The 20,543-nt window shown below is 38.1% G+C and overlaps 1 pseudogene; it reads right to left on the bottom strand.

Moving 5' to 3' along the window:
- Positions 1 to 15,038: 15,038 nt before the first annotated feature.
- On the bottom strand, positions 15,039 to 15,154 carry LOC125911978 (uncharacterized; annotated as a pseudogene).
- Between the last annotated feature and the right edge of the window lie 5,389 nt (positions 15,155 to 20,543).

Raw genomic sequence — 20,543 nt, 5'->3', positions numbered from 1 at the left:
GATCATAAACCCTTGTATACAGCAATGGTTTTCTAGATCAATGGGAGACACTCAAGACAAGGAACAGAGTAACAGGAGAGAGGGTGGATTCACCTCTCTGTAATCCACAAACCTTTCTGATGCCCTTACAAGGATTTTGAGTGCATTTCTGCCAGTATCAGCAATGGTGAAGTTCACCTTCACTAAAATCTAATTCCAGCACTAACTGGCAGGCCAGCACTAGTGAAAATAACATTCCGGTTTCCTCCATGACCTCAGTCCCGACATGATAACGGGAGCCCTCAACAACTCATTTCTAGCTTGGAATTCTTGATGGTTTATTTAGTTTGACTGACTGTCGGAGATTGCCATTATGAATACAGTTGCTAGGGAAGGCCTGCCGTAGTGCTGTTTGGCTTTTAAAGGGGTCAGGATTTTGCAACATCTCAAATAACACTTATGGCTTAATGTCTGCAAACAATGCAGCATTTAACATTTACTATGCATGAAGAGGATCATAGTTCATCATTTATTATTCAAAAATTATGTAAAATATTTTTATGATGGAATATGAAGACTGTGTTCAAAATATTCACGGGTATAAACAACACATAATACAATTTCCTTAAAACATCGATATGTAATCAAAAAGGTATTTTGAGTTCTGTGACTTGGAGCCCAATTTTAAATATTTCAAAATTCAGACTTTTAATCATATATCTTTCAAGCAGATTAGGTTGAACTGTGGTACTCCTCAACGAAGTGAACATTCATTTCTGTCTCCAAAGAAACTCCAATTGGTAATGGTGGTTGGTTTTGTCAGAGCTGAAACATGTACATTTCTCACTTTGAAAATTGATTTCCTGCCCCATCTTCTCATCGTATGTATTTTAACAACATGTTTGGTTTCTTATGAAAGAAGGTAATTGTGAATATGGGTTCTTAGAGCCTGGAAGGAAGAGAAGCCATAGTGGTCCAAAGAGATTGTATGAGTAGTGTGGCCAATGGGATTTGTGGTCCTTATTTGTCGTTAGAGTCTTAAAACTCCTCCCACACAGGAGGGTAGAGTTGAAAAAACATAAAAACCAAATGACTCGGGTGGGAATGAGAATTGGTCCAGTAAAAATTGTCTATTAACCTGATATATAAATGATACAAATGTCTAGCTACTGACTGTGTAGTTTTGTTAGAGGAGTGTAGTCTGTTTTGTTAGAAGAGTGACCCCGATGAGTTTAAATGCTGCACATTTGAGAGGGAGCCTACACAGAGCCATCGAGGGTCTTGAATCCCTTTGTAGACTTGATCCGTTTGTTTTGGAAATGAATCATTTCCAAATTTTATTTTAATTATGTGGGACACTAGATAGTATATCCGACCAAAGCGATAAATTCTTCATAATATTGAAACTCATTATAACTCACATTAAGTCTTTCTAAGAAGATGTGACAATTTAGCTTCATCGGAGAATTTTAAAGATCGTGAGTTAATGAAGTGAGCCTCTTCCCTCTTTTACCTGCCTTTCCTCCTCTCTAGCTGTTGTCTTCGTTTTGAAGACACTCTTTACACTTCAGTTTGAACACGTCATCTTCAGTTTGAATTGTTCTTATTTTCGCTTCTCCTGGCGCTGTACATTTTTAAACACTCATGTGCTTAATAAATATGTAGTAAGTACCAATTACATACAAGCATGATGCTAGGTACTAAAAAAAGTTCTCTTAATTAAAATGTTTACTTGCCCAAAATAACACAGTCGGCTAGAGGTAGATCCAACACTGGAAATCAGATCTTTGCACTCGATCAGTCCCTAATATACTTGGCAATTTTATTTTATGAACATGATTCAAACTTCTGCCTAAGTAGAATATTTCATGTTTTGACTTTGGAGTTTTGTTTGCTCCCAAATTACATTTATAAGGTTTGAATTATTGGCTGCCACTGACTTTAATTAAACTCATTATGGCCCCACATGTCTGGCACTTGTTAGGGAGGGAAAAAAAAATAAGTTTAAAAATGAGCCAAGTGACTGGATACAAGCACTCTCAGCAAATAGCCACAATAAGCCATGCTGGGCCACAACTCAGCTAGCAATCTGTTGCTTGACCCTCACCAATCTTTTTTATGCTAAAAAAATGCGTGTTCATCTTCCTTATTCTTCAATATAGCCTGTACTCTGCTCAGGTGAATGGCTTCAGTGACTCGGTTTGAATGGAGATGCAGGCAAAATCATTTTCTTATTATTTCTTTTATGAAGCATGGGCTCTCGACGAAGATAAGCAGTAGAGAAACAGTACTAGCTAATCAGGTCCTTCTTGGTCCACGTCACCAGAATGTCTAAACGTTCAGTAGACAAAGGAAAATATCAGCCCTACAGGCTCTCTGATGGCAGCACGTGCACACTGCTCGCGTCATCCAGAAGGCTGGCCGAATGTCTTGGATTAATTGGGTGTTCCTTATTGTGTAGATAATGCTATTGGGACAATTAAAAAAAAAAAAAGAATTCCCATGTCCAAACTCTTTTATGATCTGAGTTGCAGAGCGGTTTTAATTTTTTCACTCTGGAATGCATTGATGTATTTATTCATTTAATATTCCAGCTTAAGTCCCACGAATGGTAGAACAGAGGCCTAGAAAGGCAAAAAGATTTAGGCAAGGTCCCCCGGACCAGGAGATGACAGAATGTGATCTGAACTCAGGTGACTTGCAGTAAAAGGCTCTTTTCCCCACGTTGCACTAAGTCTGGGACTACTGTCAGCATCAGAATACGTGTTTGCCCACTGTAACAGGGACTGTGCGTTCCAGGAGTCCCCAGCCCATCCCATTTGCCAAGGGGGACCAGGGGGCGGGCAAGGCAATATCCAGTTGTATATCGCTTTATAGATTTTAAAGTTTGTTTACTCAAAGAAGTCTCTCTCATTTATTTTTGCATGCATTTATTCAACAACTAGTTACTGAGACTTTTCCTACCCCCATTAGATATCTAGCCCTGTTCCTTGTCTTTCTTTCCATTTCATGCATCCAATCTGAGCTCTATAAATCTAATTCTATGAGCTCTAGGTGATTTCTCAATCCTTTGTATATCTTTCATCTTCTCAAAGGCCTAAATGAGAAAATAAGAAAAGTGATGAGATCAGGGAATGATGCAGAAATAAATTTACAGGCTACGATATTTAATGATTATTAGTTTTTATGAGTGTCCTGGCTATAAATCCTTATTATCCCCGCCTCCCTCTTCCCAAATCGAAAGGATTATGTGTTTATTTTATGGACTCAGAGGGTAAATGAAGGAGCATAAGTTTGTGTTAAGTTCTTTAGTGGCCAGGAGGAAAAGAAATAGTGGTCAGGAGTATTAGCAATGGAGAGTCAGTAATTCTTACAGGAAACAAGTAAAGCTGTGTGTGTGTGTGTGTGTGTGTGTGTGTGTGTGTGTGTGTAGGGGAGGAGTGAAGGGATGAGATGAAAGGTAGAAAAGCTACAATAATGGTGACTGAAAAAGACAATGGCAATGGAGGTGCAAGTAGTCTCTCGATGAAAGGCTGACTACCCCAGTCTACTCAGAATCCCACCGTAGCTTGCAACTTTGAGAAATTCTGTATCACTGCCTGGGGCAGGCATATATTGCCAAAGTCCCAACTTGGAATTTTGAATGTATTTTCCCATAGAATATTATTGAAAGTTGTTAAATTCTTCAGTGTTATTTATATAATATATCAGGTAAATGATAGATTACATAAGAATTGTTTCCTTGGGACATGTGCTTTGACTTCTTAAAAGCAGATTAACAAATTGGCTTTTGGAACACAAACCATTCCTAAAGAGGAGCGGACCTACATTAGATTACAGTGTCATTTCTAATTGTAGCGTGTTGACATCTTGAGTCTAGTCACTATTCAATTAAACACAAACATCATGGTATAAAAGATCAACAGGGATTTAATCATTAAGGAAAAGTTGATATTTAACATGATACAGGCTTTGAAAAAAGTGGACTTTGTTTCTTTAGTACAAAAGAGGGTAAACAGAAAAGACACACTCATTAAATGCTTACGGCTATCAGGCTATATGCTAAATGCTTTGTATTATCTCAATTAATTTTCATAGCAATCAAATGAAGTGGTCATTAGTATTCTCATTCCCAGATGAGAGAACTGAGTCTCAGAGAGGTTGACATTTGCAAAGGTTGAAGTGAGAAATTTTTCCTAACTTATGTTTATTTGTTTACTTGTCACTATATAGAGTGGAATGATTTAACAGACAGCTTATTGTTATAGCTCCTTCCTTTCTTGGTTCTTCCAGTGACCAAATAAACCACAAAAGAATCAAATTAGACTTTTCAATTTGCCTAGTTTAATGGCAACGGTGAATTAGATCATTATAAAATCAACTCAGTTCTCTCATTAATTATAGCCAAATATATGGAACAAATTTTTTTTTTAAATTCTTTAATATTTATTTATTTTGGGGAGAGAGAGACAGAGCATGAGCTGGGAAGGGAGGCAGAGAGAGGGGGAGACACAGAATCCAAAGCAGGCTTCAGGCTCTGAGCTGTCAGCACAGAGCCCAGCACAGTGCTCGAACTCACGAATGGTGAGATCATGACCCGAGCCGAAGTTGGACCCTTAACTGACTAAGCCACCAGTTGCCCTAGAACAAAGTTATTAAGAAATGTTTATATGAGCATAGTTTAGTGCAGCCAAAGTTCAGAAGGAAAGTGAAAACTAAAATAATCCAGAGTTTTCACACTTTGTTTCTTTTTTTAAATTTTGTAATTTATTTTTTATTTTTATAATTTACATCCAAGTTATTTAGCATATGTTGCAACAATGATTTCAGGAGTTGATTCCTTAAGCCCCTTATCCATTTAGCCCAACCCCCCTCCCACAACCCCTCCAGGAACTCTGTTCTCTATATTTAAGAATCTCTTATGTTTTGTCCCCTCCCTGTTTTTATATTATTTTTGCTTCCCTTCCCTCAGGTTCATCTGTTTTGTATCTTAAAGTCCTCATATGAGTGAAGTCACATGATATTTGTCTTTCTCTGACTAATTTCACTTAGCACAATACCCTCCAGTTCCACCCACATAGTTGAAAATGGCAAGATTTCATTCTTTTTGATGGCTGAGTAATACTCCATTGTATGTATATACCACATCTTCCTTATCCATTCATCCACCGATGGACGTCTGGGCTCTTTCCATACTTTGGCTATTGTTGATAGTGCTGCTGTAATCATTGGGGTGCATGTGCCCCTTCGGGTCAGCACACACCTGTATCCCTTGGATAAATACCTAGTAGTGCAATTGCGAAGTCGTAGGGTAGTTCTATTTTTAATTTTTTGAGGAACCTCCATACTGTTTTTCCAGAGTGGCTGCACCAATTTGCAATCCTACCAGCAGTGCAAAAGAGATCCTCTTTCTCTGCATCCTCCCCAACATCTGTTGTTGCCTGAGTTGTTAACGTGAGCCATTCTGACAGGTGTGAGGTGGTATCTCATTGTGGTTTTGATTTCTATTTCCCTGATAAGTGCTGTTGAGCATCTTTTCATGTGTCAGTTGGCCACCTGAATGTCTTCTTTGGAGAAGTGTCTATTCATGTCTTTGGTCCATTGCTTCACTGGATTACTTGGTTTTTTGTGCTTTTTTTTTTTTTTTTTTTTTTTTTTTTTTTGGTGTTGAGTTTGATAAGTTCTCTGTAGGTTTTGGATACTAACCCTGTATCTGATATGTCATTTGCAAATATCTTCTCCCATTCCGTCAGCTGCCTTTTAGTTTTGCTGATTGTTCCCTTCACCATGCAGAAGCTTTTTATTTTGCTGAGGTCCCAACAGTTCGCTCTTGGTTTGGTTTCTCTTGCCAAATGCCAGAGCTGCCACTGTTGTCTGAACTATTATAATCCGTGTGGTTGTAATAAGATACTATTAATGTTAACATGTTTTTTGAGAGGCAGAGACAGAGCGTGAGCGGAGGAGGGGCAGAGGGCGAGGGAGACACAGAATGCGAGGCAGGCTCCAGGCTCCGGGCTGTCAGCAAAGAGCCCCACGCAGGGCTAGAACCCATGAACTGTGAGATCATGACCTGAGCCAAAATCAGATGCTTAATTGACTGAGCCACCCAAATACCCAGGTGCTATTGACGTTAAATTTCAATTGAATTGGGGCACTTGGGTGGCTCATTCGGCTGAGCATCTGACTTCAGCTCAGGTTATGATCTCACAGCTTCGTGAGTTGAAGCCCCGCCTTTTGCTCTCTGCTGTTAGCACAGAGCCGTCAGATCCTCTGTCCCGCCTCTCTCTCTGCCCCTCCCCTTCTCATGATGTCTCTCTGAAAAAAATAAATAAATTGAATTTTATTTTTATAAAATCTATACAATGATCTTGGGTGGTTCGATGTACAGTGTTTCAACACTTACTTTGAGCACTGGTACTCAATGGCATAGATAAGACCTTTATTCTGCTTTTAAACGGCATTCCTATGCTTACCCCAGTTGCCATTTTAATAATACAGACAAAATTCGATACCAGGAATGAGAGCTTACTAGGGAAGTTATTTTATTGACCATACAATACATTTCAAATATTCTTAAATTCATATCCTGTTGTAAACTCTCAGCAACTATAGCAAAAGTGATTTGGTTCAGTGCTTCCTCAAGAGAAAAAGAAGAAAGAGAAGTTAAAGGACATATTGGGCTAGAAAGTTTAATAACGATGACCTCTTAGGAAACTTTCAACAGGCCTCACTGGGCCACCAAAATATGCAAAGGTACAAGTAAGAAACATGAGTGAGGCCTAGCTAACATGCACCATCAGATCTCCTGAATGAGCAACTATGGATTACTGTGTTTCTGGTTTTTTACAAGGGCTTCTGTTCCAAACCCTGTAATCCCACACAGCTTTTTCCCAGCTCTTGCCACTTCCTTTTTCATGACATATTTTATTTTTGACCCTTTTCCCCGCACTGTCCTCTCCAATACCCTTTTTCTTTCCCCCACTTAATAGTTTAGAAAGTTTCTTGATTTCAAGATTAAGGTCAGAAAAAATGATGATTTCAGCTCAAGAATTTTATTTATTTTCTAGGTAGGAGTCAAAAGCACCATCTAAAATCAAGCAACTGGAAATGCAATCTTAGATGCATCATTAGAACAAATATAGCTTCTATCATTTTATGGATGAATCAGATTTCCCCCTCTCACTAATCTAATCAAAGGCATCTTTTTTGTTGTTGCTGTTCTCCCACACATTTCTCATCCAGTGTGAAAATGAGTCAACTGGCGGATGCATTTAGTGTGCTTTTATGAAGAAAGTGTTCTTGTCTAAGAGAAGAACTCAGGAACAAGAAAACTAATGTTTATTCACTCATCATATTTAATATTTTAAGCCCAGTAGGTTTTCTGATATGTGACAATTTTCTTCTCATTTGACAGCCTTCTCATTTGCAAAAGACTGTGCATTTTGTATTCATTCAGCAACATGTGCATTGTTCATATTTTTCCACAGGAGAATTCTAATGTTTATGTGCTGCTTTGCATCATGTCTATGTCTAAAAGTTTCTAGCTGAATTTAGGAATATGTCACGTTGCAAATCTTAGGAAGCCTACAAAAGAGATGGGTTGTTTTTTTTCTCTTTCTACCATATTTTCTTTGTCAAATGACTTTGATTTAGTGTTGACCAGAGGTTTCTTGTATTAGTTTATCCTTTCTGTCTGTACTAGCCCCTTTTTGGAATCAAGAGTATAGGATGGGCCAACGTATTGTGTTATTTCTGAAAATAGTGACTTATTGGTATATCTGACAATCATGTTGCAAGGTTTGAAACAGAAGTCAAATCATTTGAAACTAAACTGATTTCTCCAGATCTCACCTCTCAATATATGGAACCCTTGTTATTTTATTAGAAAACATTAATACAAACATATAAGAAGAGGTAAACCATCTACTAGTGACCTATATAACACCTATATTAATGACCAGATTAAATCATTAACATGTATATATTATTGTTCTCAGGTATAATTTTTTAAAATTGCTTGCTTTTATTTTTATTTAAAAAGTTCAAAGAGTGAGTCATATATAGAACTGTTGAATCGCTATATTGTACACTTGAAACTAATATAATACTGTATATTAATTGTACTTCAATAAAAATAAGTAAAAGACTTCACAGTTTATAACCGACAAAAAAATGCTCAGGGGAAATATTTTTGAAATCCTGTAATACATTCTTTTTACAATTGGAATTCATGGATCCTAAGATTTTTTTCATTGTTATGACTGACTAAACTTGCAGTCCTCAAAAATTTAAGCAAATTGGGGGCACCTGGGTGGCTCAGTCAGTTTAGTGCCCAACTCTTGATTTTGGCTCAGGTCATAATCTCACAGTTCCTGAGATCGAGCCCTGTGTGGACTGTGTGCTGGTTGGTACAGAGCCTGCTTGGGATTCTCTTTCTTCATCTCTATCTGCCCTGCCCCTCTCCCGCTCATGCACCCATGAGCACACGTGCTCTTTCTCTCTCCTCTCCCTTTCTCAAAATAAATAAACTTAAAAAAAATATTTTAAAAGTTTTAAGTAAACCCTTTCATCTTAATTTTGGCACATCCTTCATATTTTAAAGATTGCCATCCATTGTTGTGGGGTAGAGTGATATTTACAAAGGAGTGCCATCTTTTTTTACCCATTATCATTCATACAACTTAGTCTTCAGTAGAAGCAGAGGCAAATTTCTTCTTCTTTTTTTTTCAGCGTATGTGCTTAGTTTTATTCAATGGTGGTTTATTCAGTTTGACTTTCAATAAGTATATCTAATAAAAATTATCTTTAGCCTTTTTGTCCCACCGCTGGCCACATATTCATGTCAACATTTGAAACTAACATTAAGTCAAAAGAGTGAGGAAGAAGGGAACCAACATTTATTGAGCATGTCATCCATGCTGGGTCCTTTCCACACGTCTCATTTAATCTTCACATGCTGTGCTGTGGGTATTATTTCCTGAGTCTGGGAAATGAGGCACAGAGAGGCTAAGAAACTGACCCAAGACACCCCAACTAACATTTTCAGAGCCAACTTTGCCTGTTTCGTTTTTCTAAGTGTGTCCTGCTATAACACACTGTATTCATTTCCAAATGGTTTTTCCCTTCCAAATAATAAAGCTTTATGGTTTAAGTATAAAATTCCCTGTTCTCTTTGAAATTTTTAGCATTTAATGTTTATTTATTTTTGAGACAGAGAGAGACAGAGCATGAACGGGGCGGGGGGCCAGAGAGAGAGGGAGACACAGAATCCGAAGCAGGCTCCAGGCTCTGAGCTGTCGGCACAGAGCCCGCCGCGGGGCTCGAACTCACGGACCGCGAGATCGTGACCTGAGCTGAAGTCAGATGCTTAACCGACTGAGCCACCCAGGCGCCCCTGAAATTTTTAGCATTTAATTCCCTCTCTCTCTGTCAAAGTTAGGCAGTCTGAGACTTTCTTATACTTACTTTATACTTAGACTTGCATTTGGAATGTTGTGATAGTAATATTGTAAGCTGCCAAAAATATCATTGTTCTACATTTATTTCATGGTGCACTCACTAGATGCTTATGATGTCACTTAAACATATGGATTTTGGAATCATGGTGCTAGAAAGGACATTAGAAATCAGCCTTAACCACCAAGTCTATGTTCAGCATTGCAACTAGATTGATCCTTTTAATACTTGTTAGATTGTGTCACTCCTCCTCAAAAACCATCTCATCTCTCTCAGAGGTCAGTCCATAGCCATCACCTCAAAGGATCTTCAAAGCTCTTCTCTACCTGCTCTTGACCCCTGCTTTCTGATGACACTGACCTCCTTGCTCTTCTCTGAACAAGCCAGACATGTTCTCGCCTCATGGTCTTTGCATCAACTGTTCTCTGGGCTTGGAACACTCGTTCCTCCAGATACTGATATGCCTCACTTCCTCGTCTCTTTCAGCTCAAATGGGACCACCTGATTTACAACTGCATATCCTCATCCTCACTTGCCATGACTCTGACCTGCTTTTCTCCACTCCGTTGTACTCAAACCCAACACAGGGTTTGTTTGTTTCCCTGTCTTCCCCTAGAAAATCACAAGCTCCATGACAACTGAAATTTTTGTTTTTGTTTTTTTTTCACTGAGTTCTTGCCAGCACCTGGGACAGTGCCTGACACATGGTTAGTAGTCAATACATATTTGTTCAATGAATAAATAAATGTAAGTCCAACACCCACTGTTCGTAGAGGACACCACACTGGGTTCAGTGAAGGGTCATGGGAAAATAAGAAAAAAAGACATAGTCATATTCCAAGCTTGTTAGTAAGGGCAAAGACAAATATAAGTCTGATTCAGTCACGTCTTGACAAGTGAACTTGTTTCTATTAAATAAGCCACTTGAGCAACACTCCGTGTTGTTCTAAAATAAAAGATGCTGTTATATAGATCTGACATATGCTGTTCCATGGGTGGGGAGGGGGTGACTGTGGTCACATGTATAAATCCCATACAATCCATACAAGTCTTTATTACTTTTATCAGTTCATTTTTCTTTGATCTTATAACAGTGAAGGAAAAGTAAAATGTATAAGCATTCATGAAGTAAACTTGAACCAACCCTCTTTTACCTACCTTAGCATGGCTAAAAATTGAAACGTAACAAACCTCTTTCATTCAACCTTCTCCTGATCCCATCACTTTCTAATGAGAAATGTAGTTTTGGTTCTATCGATCGGGTGTGGAGTAAGGTGGGGAGAAAAGATGTGGTTTTAATTAAAAATGAAATAACACTGTGATTTATATTCTTTGTCCCCATGTGAGATATGTCACTCCTTGACTCCTGAACTTTCTTTTGTAAATAATTTCACAGGAACAAATTCTATCCATGTGTTGCAAAGAAAGCCTAGGTGTATGTACGCTTCTTAATGTTATTAACTTCTTTTGCTGGAGAGTAGGATTGTAGCAAAGGGATGAGAACAGTTGTTAAAACATTTTTACTTTCATTTTCAACTGTGCAATTTAAAATTATTTTTAAAGGAATATAAACTCAATTTTTAGTGTATCAAAAGCTAATTTGGCAAAAACCCATATGTTCTGTTAAGGCATATTCTGCATATGTGACTAACAGTGATGGGGCCATTGAATTTGCTTAGTAAATATTTGTTTGGTTGAGTAAATAAATGCATGAATGATTTTTTTTTTTAGTTCCCAGACATGAAACAGGAAGAGAAGAAAATGAAACTGTTTCATGGAATCCTAAAAAAGACGTTAGCAGCTGGAAAGAAAGAACATGGTCTACGTAGTGTCCCACAGAACGGGGAAAACCTGGACTCTTTCCAGAGTCAGCCCAGGAATGCCAAAAGACCTGCAGGGCAAGAACAGGGCAGAGTTCAGGCTTGAAGCCAGGAGGCCTGAGGCAAAATCAGAGCCCCAACTGGGACAGTAGCCATAGGCAAGATCATGGGCCTGCAGGTAAAGTTCCAAGGGCCAAAGCCAGGTTAAGGGCCAATCATCCAGTCCTGCATATAAAGATGGGCAGAATAAAAGGGAAAGTGTGACATGTCCAGTTTCAAAGTCTCATTATGTTTAGTCATTTGAGAATTATTAGATGAGGTATCCTAGAAAATTTCTTTGTGATATTTATAGGGAATGTGCTAACCTTTAGGAGAATTATTTTCCAATTATTTTCCAGCGTGGACTGATACCATGACTACGTCTGCTTCAGTTAAAATCAATAACTATCAGCATTTGCCATGTAAACATTTGTGTATTCACTGTCTTCCATTGAGTTGATTTTACTTTTGTAAGCAACATTTCCTCGTCAAAATCAGACTGTAGATGACATGGGAAAGCATGAAGAGTCTGTTCCCCACCCCCCCACAGTAAGACTTAGTAACCCATGCTCAGACTCATAGTGCCCCAGGCAACTGTGGGGGTTCCAAAATGCTACTGAGGGCTTCTGTCTTCTTTCCCATAGTGTTGATGAAGAGTTTACCATTTGGGTGAATGTATACATACTCGGGTGATTAACAGAATGATGCTGGACAATTAACTGCAGAGAAGCTTGAAGATCCAGCCGCTGATGCCCTATTAAAGTTGTGTTTCTTTGTGTGCAGATGAATGTGCCTTTGTGGATGGGGATGTGGTGAGATGAACCAGGAAAACCTCGAATTCCGTAGTGTTTTGTGGCCAATTTGAGGGCAAGAAAAGCGAAAGAAAGGAATTGGGCAAAGATACAGAGTCCTAGAACAAAGAAAACACGAACCAAACTGGCATTATCTCTAGTGTTATCAAGTTACTATAGCAGATAAGCTTCGTGGGACAGGCAGGGCAATAGAGGGAAGTTCCTTGTGTTGCTCCATGCACACATTCTCTGTGGATCCCGTGTCATCCGGGCTACGTCCCAGGCAGGAAAGATGCTTAAGATGATTAAATAAAAGTGTTTCCCTGCTCGTTTGATACATAAAGCAGTCTTTTTGGAACCCAGCCACGACTCCCCACTAAAGCAAAGACCCACAACCCAAGAAGCAGCATTTTCAACTCCTGAGAATGTTTTCTACAAACAAGTTACTTGCTTGTCTGCGTAGGCATAACTGAGGCTCTTACCAATGCCCAGAAGCCAATGACGTTACACATAGCATAGAGCAGATGATAATATGCTTAGGTGGATTTGTAACTAATGGGACATTCAAACTCGAGGGGTGAGGATTAGCGTATTGATACTAACCTTCGGGAAGAGCTTCAGTGGTACGCCAGGAAGCCCTTTTGGCAAGTTTTCAGATGACATAAAGCAAGGTGGGATAGCTAATACACTTCAGACCAAATCAGGAACCCCTTAAGTCAGAGGGGGTGACACATTTGTAATTTGTAAGGTTACACGATGCCATATGTATAAAATATATGGATATTAAAAGACCTCACACATACCCATACACAAATGAATTCAGTTGTCAAGGATATATACCTATCTGAGAATTTATGTTATACATATTTGAATTGGTGACTATTGAGGGGCATGTGTATGAGAATCCAGGAATAAAGTAATGTTAATAAACTAAACTAAAACAAAAGAGTGGCATTATAGGGTTTAAGAAGAATAACATGCCAAGTGTTGAAGAGTATTAACATCACAACTTTTTGTATTTGAGGTCCAAAGAAAAAAGGGAAAGAGAGAAAAATAAGTGAATTTATTATAAATTAATATGAAGTCCAAAATGTTGGTACACATATAGCTAAGAATCTATTCTTTAATGGCGATAGGATTGAAGAAACATTGGGTTTTTAGTTGGCTGCAGTTTGGGTCATCACTGAGATGTGGCTGCCAAAGAAAAACTAACTCTGGCTGCTTTCAAGGAAACATAATGAACGAGGAAGATTATAGGATACCTCTACTCATAAAATCACACCATGGTGGTGATAATCAGTTCTGGTTGCCAAAGTTTAGACTTCATTCTACATTCAGTGAAGAAAACCATGTCATAGGAAGAAGCTTAATATAATCCATCAGGGTATGAAATTTAGTTCACAACTCAGATGTGCAAAAAAATAAGTATGTTTTCATCATCTTCTGTTATAATTTCTGCCCTTTTCCCTCTGCTTTGCTGAGTTGGAGGAAAGAATTTCAGTCTAACTAAGGACCCCACCACAAACTGTTATTCAATTGTAGGGTCTTAGGAATTGCCCTTATGTCAATGCTGGAGGCTACACATTTTTCAGCCATTGTCATACAGGTAACTGATGAGATAGTCATTGTTCACAAGGGCCTTTTTCAACTTAACTATACTTGGCTGTTTTTCTGTCACCTTGAGGCAGGGAAGCCTGGGGTGAAGCTGATTCTGGCATTATCTTCTGACAGACCACTCAACTCCTCTGCTTGGCATCTGGTTGCCTCACAGGTTGTCTTAATGGGAAGTGGGGGTCCAGGTCTCTGCTTTTGGGAGCCATAAGTTTTCTCCCTCTGCTCTTCTCCCCCAGATCCTAGGAAATATTTTAGTAGGAGGGAAAATCTTTCTCCTTTCATGTTCTCCAAGACCTAACCTTTAAAGTGTTAGGCTTTTAAAAAACAAAGCCATAAAAATGTCTTTTACTTTGCCATTTCCTTTTCCCAAAGTCACATGAATACAGAGCTATCTCCTTCAATGAGAAAAGGGAAAGAAAAGAAACACAGCAGAACAAAACAAAAAACAACAAAGAAAGATAACTTACTTTCTTTTTAAAAAAAATAAAAAAAAACATATTTATATTTACTTTTGAGAGAGTGCCAGCGCACCCCTGAGCGGGGAGGGGGGGAGAGAGGAGGGAGAAGCAGAGAGGGGGAGACAGAGGATCTGAGTAGGCTCTGTGCTGACAGCAGGGAGCCCAATGGGGGCTCAAACTCATGAACTGTGAGATATGACCTGAGCCAAAGTCTGATGCTTAACCGACTGAGCCACTCAGGTGCCCCAATTATTTTCTAGCCATAAAGTAAAGAACTTTGTAGTGGCAAGAGTTATTCAATTATATAGGAGGCTGCCTTGGATATGCTGTTATCATCAGAAGATACGTTTCCACTGATTTACCTTTTAGCGATGTTGTAAAAGTGTTTTAAGCATTGGATGCGAGATTGGATGAGTCAAGGTTCCTGGCTTGTATGAGAGTCTAGGGTAATGGTAATCCTACTTTTACCTTATCAGATGTTAAATGGCAGGACATGGTGACCAGGAAGTTACAAAGTATCTAATAAAAAAGGGAAAATATTAAATTCACAATGTTATAGGAAATGCAAAAGCCTATTACATGGCACATGATCAAAATATTGGGTAAAATTTTATTGTAGTTTTAAATAATGTCTCTTTGAGAAAATAAAACTATGTATTATCATAAATGCAAGTAAGCTTAAAGCATACCTACAAAAACCATAACCTATTTTTAGGGCAAGAATCTTGACTCATCAAATATTCATGCTAGATTATAAGCAAGAAAACGAAAGCCCTTTAAAATAAAAATAAACTCCACGTACCAGAAATATTTTGATATGTATAAAGTATATGGACATTTTTGCTTTCTCATTTTTAGCTGCCTCTCTTTAAAATAGTCACAAATATTTTCTTCTCCAAATTCTTTCACAGATGTGTGTGTCGTCCTCGCACAGAGGCGATGCTAATCTTTTCTGCATCATTCCAATTTTTAATATATGTGCTGCCGAAATGAACACTCTCCAAATGCTTGCAAATAATATGTATGTACCTATGATTTAAAGTACTCCATTAAAAATAATATGAGAGAAATATGAACAAAGACATAAGTACACAATTGATAGTGAATTAAAGTTTTGAGATGACTGGAAACGATAAGGTCAACCTGAATATCAATTTGATCTGATGTTTCTGCCCCACCCCTTCTGCAAGGAATCTAACTTACAGTGGCTTACTGCTTTCAGTAAAAATTTGGCAAATGACCTAATGTTCTATTTTTTTAATACAAGATTTTGATGTTGCTAATAGGAGCTGGAAGCTTCAAGTAAAGCAACCGAGGTGGTGACTGGGTGTCTAGATATCATCTGCAATCCTTTCCAAACAGAGTATGTAATGCTAGCTGTGAGAGCCTATGAATCTGAACGTTGCTTTACATTTCCTGGGCAATAAACTAAGTATTACCTGCTTTGCTACCCAAAGATGTAAACCACTGCATTTTCTCTTCAGTCTTTGTGTGTAGCTTTACTTGCTGCTAAGAGTTGTGATTTCCTCTACCTACTTCTCATTAGAATGGCACTAGTCCTCAGAAATGGTAGTAAAATGGCCTTCTGAGGGGGAGTGCAGCACTCTTAACTTGGTCTTATTACTAAATTACTTTGAACTGAGCTGTGTAACCAATTTCTGTACATTGATTTTATATTTGTGACTTTGCTGAATTCATGTATCAGTTCTAGCAGCTTTTCGGTGGAGTCTTTTGGGTTTTCCATGTAGAGTATCATATAATCTGTGAAAGGTGAACGTTTGACTTCTTCCTGGCCAATTTGGATGCTCTTTATTTCATTTTGTTATCTGATTGCTGAGGCTAGGACTTCCAACACTATGTTAAACAACAGTGGTGAGGGTGGACATCCCTGTCGTGTTCTTGATCTCAAGGGGAAAGCTCTCAGTGTTTCCCCATTGAGGATGATATCAGCTGTGGGCTTTTCACATATGGCTTTTATGATGGTAAGGTATGTTCCTCCTATCCTGACCTTCTTGAGGGTGAATTGAGCTGTGTAAAAAAATGGAATTAATAAAGAAGATATTTGAAAGCATTGAAAAATGCACACACACACACAAATAAAAACTAATCACTTTTTTTCATTTTCCCCTTTCAAAATTGTTTACAGATAATCCATATGCTTTGCTGTTTGATAGGTTTTTCTTTCAGTCTCTTGTATCAAGAGAGTTCTTTAAGGAAGAAAGGCTTGGAGTTTGGGTGAGATGTGCCTCAAATAACTTTATTCTGAGGACGAAGGGAATATGTATATCAAGTAAGCCAAAAGGAAGCAATATCTTTTAAATTGAAATTACTGTCTTAAATTCATTTATTCATTGAATGAGAAAAGGAAAAGAAAAGAAATACAGGCAAAAATAAAACAAAAACAACAAGAAAAGACAGCTTTCATACATGCAATAAATATGTATTGAGCACCTACAATGTATCAGGCACTATTCTCTGTACTGGGGATAAGACAATGAACAAAAAAACTACAATTTCTGCCCTCATGAAGCTTACATTCTAGTGGGACAAAACTGACCAAAAAAAGAGTCAAACATATGGTATTTAGATACAATCATTTTAGCTGCTGGGCATAATTTCTCTTGATGTTTGCCATTTTAGTTAGTATGCATAATTTCAGTATAGATCTGTACATACAAACATTTCCCCTCTTGCCTGTCCTTACATAATCTTGCTACTCTATAAATGCTGTTCAAACTCCCAAACACATATTGAGCTCTGAGAGTGCTGGATTCTCTGATAGGAGTTATGGGAGTTATGTAAAAATAAAGGAAATACCTAAATGTTATCTGCCTTCAAAGAACTTTTAATCCATGGTTGTTAAGAAATAGCATTTATCCCAGTCAGAATATTCTGAAGTGTTGTGTACATTGGCAAGGATGGATTACAAAAAACCTACCTTCTTAAAGAAGGTGCCATGGGACTTTATACTGAAGATGAGTCCTGAAACTCTAGAATGGAAGATTGGAGAAAAGAGATTTTATCAGGCCACAGGAAAGGAATGACCAAAGATATAAATGATTGTTTAACACTGGGGAGAAAGGAAAAATCTGACTTCCTGTAAGCAGAGGATAATTTATGATGCATCATTGAGTGTAAATCTGATTGAGGAGGAGAAAACATCGAAAGTTTTAACTCAAATTGAACATCAAGATTCAGAGTTTGACTCAGCATATTACCGAGACTCTATTAATTTGGCCAAATCCTTGTGTATCCTCTAATTGTATGTGTGTGTTGAGTGGGAAGTTTGTGAGTTGATGAGTTCTAGTAGATGGTTTGTCAAGGATAGAAAGTTTGCCAAGGGAAAAAAGTGTCTTGGAATTGCTTTGGTTTTAAGAAAGCAAACTGACATACATAAATTAATATGGCTTTCCCGGGTCCTCAGAACAATTCTTGAACGAAAGATCTCAATCCTAATTCAGTGGCATTGGCCTAAGGGTCCAGCCTAAGAACTCAAGAGGAATAACCCAAAGAATATGGCCTGCCCCACAAACACTACATTCAAGTCATCAAGTGTTTATTAAATTAGCCTCTTTTGTACTAAATATTCTTCTGGGTGCTGGGAGATAAGAAAGGTGAGTCAGTACCACTTGGTTCTGCCTCATTCATTGTTCAATGTACACTTACTGAGCAATTTCTGTGTGGAAAGACTACCAGCACTCTACTGGGGCTTGGCGGTGTCTTGGGATGCTTCTTTAATAAATATCCTTTGCAGATAATTACCCACCTCTATACCCTGACCTGTCTCATCCCAATTTCAGAATATTAAATGCTGTGTGAGATGGAATCAAGTTTTGTCATTTGCATTTAAGTTGAAGAAAACGGCAACGAATACAAGAGATCTTAGGAAACAAGTGCTTGTTCCCATGAAGCCAAAAGAAAGTTGGCCCACGGAGGATAGATCCCAACTACTCATTGTCTTGCAGGTGTTGCCCTGCAGAGTGATGTCTTTGCTATTTCCTGAGAGGACAGTTTTCTGGCCTCTTGCCAGCTCTCACTTTAAGTCCATTTGTTGTGGACTTGGTGATATCATAACAGTTAAGTGAATTTCACAGTTCTTCCAAAAGCTGATGGGATGTCAAATCTGAGTTGCTTCTATATTTAATGTTTTCCTCTGAAATGTCATCTTATGTGTGTCAAAGTAATAATGAATATACAACTAAAGGAACAAAGGAAAGGATCAACAAAACAATAGAAAGCTTATAAACATTGATTGAGCACTCAAGTGAAGTTGAAGAAAGGTAGTTGGAATTGGAAAACGAGTAAGATGAGTTTGACTGACAGATTTGCTCCATATGTATTAAATATGTGCTGATTTAAAAGCCTACTTTTAAAAGTGCCTACTACACTTCTCATATATCAGATCCTGTGTTAAGTCTTTTTTTAAATATATTGTTTTGTTACATCCTTACAGGAAGTCTGTGGAATAATTAACACAATGTTCATTTTGTATTTGTGAAAGTGAACATTAGAAAAATTAACAAGTCAGACAACTAGCTAATGACGATGCTGGTTTGGTGTAAAGAGCACAGCTGTCTGTCCTGTCACAATGACTGTAGAACAATATTTTTAAAAAGGTGAAAATCAACCTGCGCTTTCAATAGAGTTCATGATAATAGAGAAGACACACACAGCAACATGAACTGTCTGAACACATTGTTTGGCTTTAACCATGTATTTTAATTGAATCCATATTTCATTAATTGAAAATTGATCCTATGAAAATCATAACATTGATCAACATCATCCTAAACCCAAATGAAAAAGCCAGATAAAGAGAAATTGATCATGTAAAACATTTATGTTTCCATGCAGGGCATTTAACGTATATAGCCTAGTAATCAGTTCAGTTAGAAGTTGTCAAAGTGCTTGCTAATGATTGATTTAGCATCAGGTCAAATAAAATGCCAATACCCTTACTACCAAAAATATCTTAAAGAAACAGTAATTTAGTGTTTGTTTGACCTTCATATGATAGATTTTGCAGCAGTGAAAATACCTTTCCTTGTCATTCTTAGAATGTTGAAGATAAAAAAATCTGTAAGCCAACACTGACTACCCCATGGTAAAAGCTGTTTAGCGACATAATTTATAGGGAACATGTGATAGTTTCCAGGAGTGACATGCGTCATCTTCCCACATGAAACTATGTAGAATGCAATTTTACAGCTGGGTAAATTCTCAAGGCAGGGCACAGAGATCCGGCTGTGGGATTGCCCATTAATGTCAGAAGGAGTCAAGGGGCTCTATTCCTCATGCCCCTCTTAGAGAATGCACCTGTGTCGGCCTGCTAAGAGGGGAGTCCTTTCCTTTTCTGGAAATTCTGAATGCCACTGTTAGCTGATATCATATATAGATGGTTATACAACTTTAGGTTGGTTCTTAGATTTGTCTATGGCCAGTCATGCAATGAAAATGGAGAAGTCATGCATTTTTTCCCATATAATTTTAGACTTATTTTATTAATATAAATGGCCAGCATGAGCATAAATATTTGATATTATGTGAAATAGAAGTCATGTAATAGAAAACCCATGCATTCAAAGAAGTAAGTTGTAATGTGATGTTATATCATTATAATGCTTATAAAACTGTGATCCATATACATTCAGACCTAGGATAGTACTGTAGTTAAAAAAGCAAAGTGCATGAAATAATGGGTAATTCAAATATCTCAAGTCTTTACTTCCTATTTTTCCACATAAGGAAGGTGGCACATAGGTCCTTGCAATACTTTTTTAAATTCCCATTTTTCTTTCTCAATTTATTACCCTTAAACACTTCAGCAGCCTCTAAGCTGCTGCCCTCTAAAAATCCTCCACTTACTCTTGAATACCTGTGTTGTATATCCTTTCTTTCCACCCATTCTCTTTCAAAAGTCCCAGAACCAGCCTGGTTAGACTGGACCCGCCTTAGATGGTGCCCTGTGGGCAAGAAACTGAGAAGGCCATCCCATGATCCTCTTCAGCAGAAGGTAAACAGAAAGCAAACAACAATTACTGATTCACAACCAATAGCACATAATAATAGAGATTTAAAAAAAAAAAACCACCCATTGGATATCATTCATGTACTGATTTTTTACAAATGTTATCAATTCACAAATAGTTTACAACATGTATTTTTATTTTTAAATTTTTTTTTCAACGTTTTTTATTTATTTTTGGGACAGAGAGAGACAGAGCATGAACGGGGGAGGGGCAGAGAGAGAGGGAGACACAGAATCGGAAACAGGCTCCAGGCTCCGAGCCATCAGCCCAGAGCCCGACTCGGGGCTCGAACTCACGGACCGTGAGATCGTGACCTGGCTGAAGTCGGACGCTTAACCGACTGCGCCACCCAGGCGC

The sequence above is a fragment of the Panthera uncia genome (genome assembly GCF_023721935.1).
Source record: "Panthera uncia isolate 11264 chromosome C1 unlocalized genomic scaffold, Puncia_PCG_1.0 HiC_scaffold_3, whole genome shotgun sequence".
Taxonomy (NCBI): Eukaryota; Metazoa; Chordata; class Mammalia; order Carnivora; family Felidae; genus Panthera; species Panthera uncia.
Note: the sequence above shows the minus strand (reverse complement) of the source record. Positions and strands in the feature narration are given on the sequence as shown.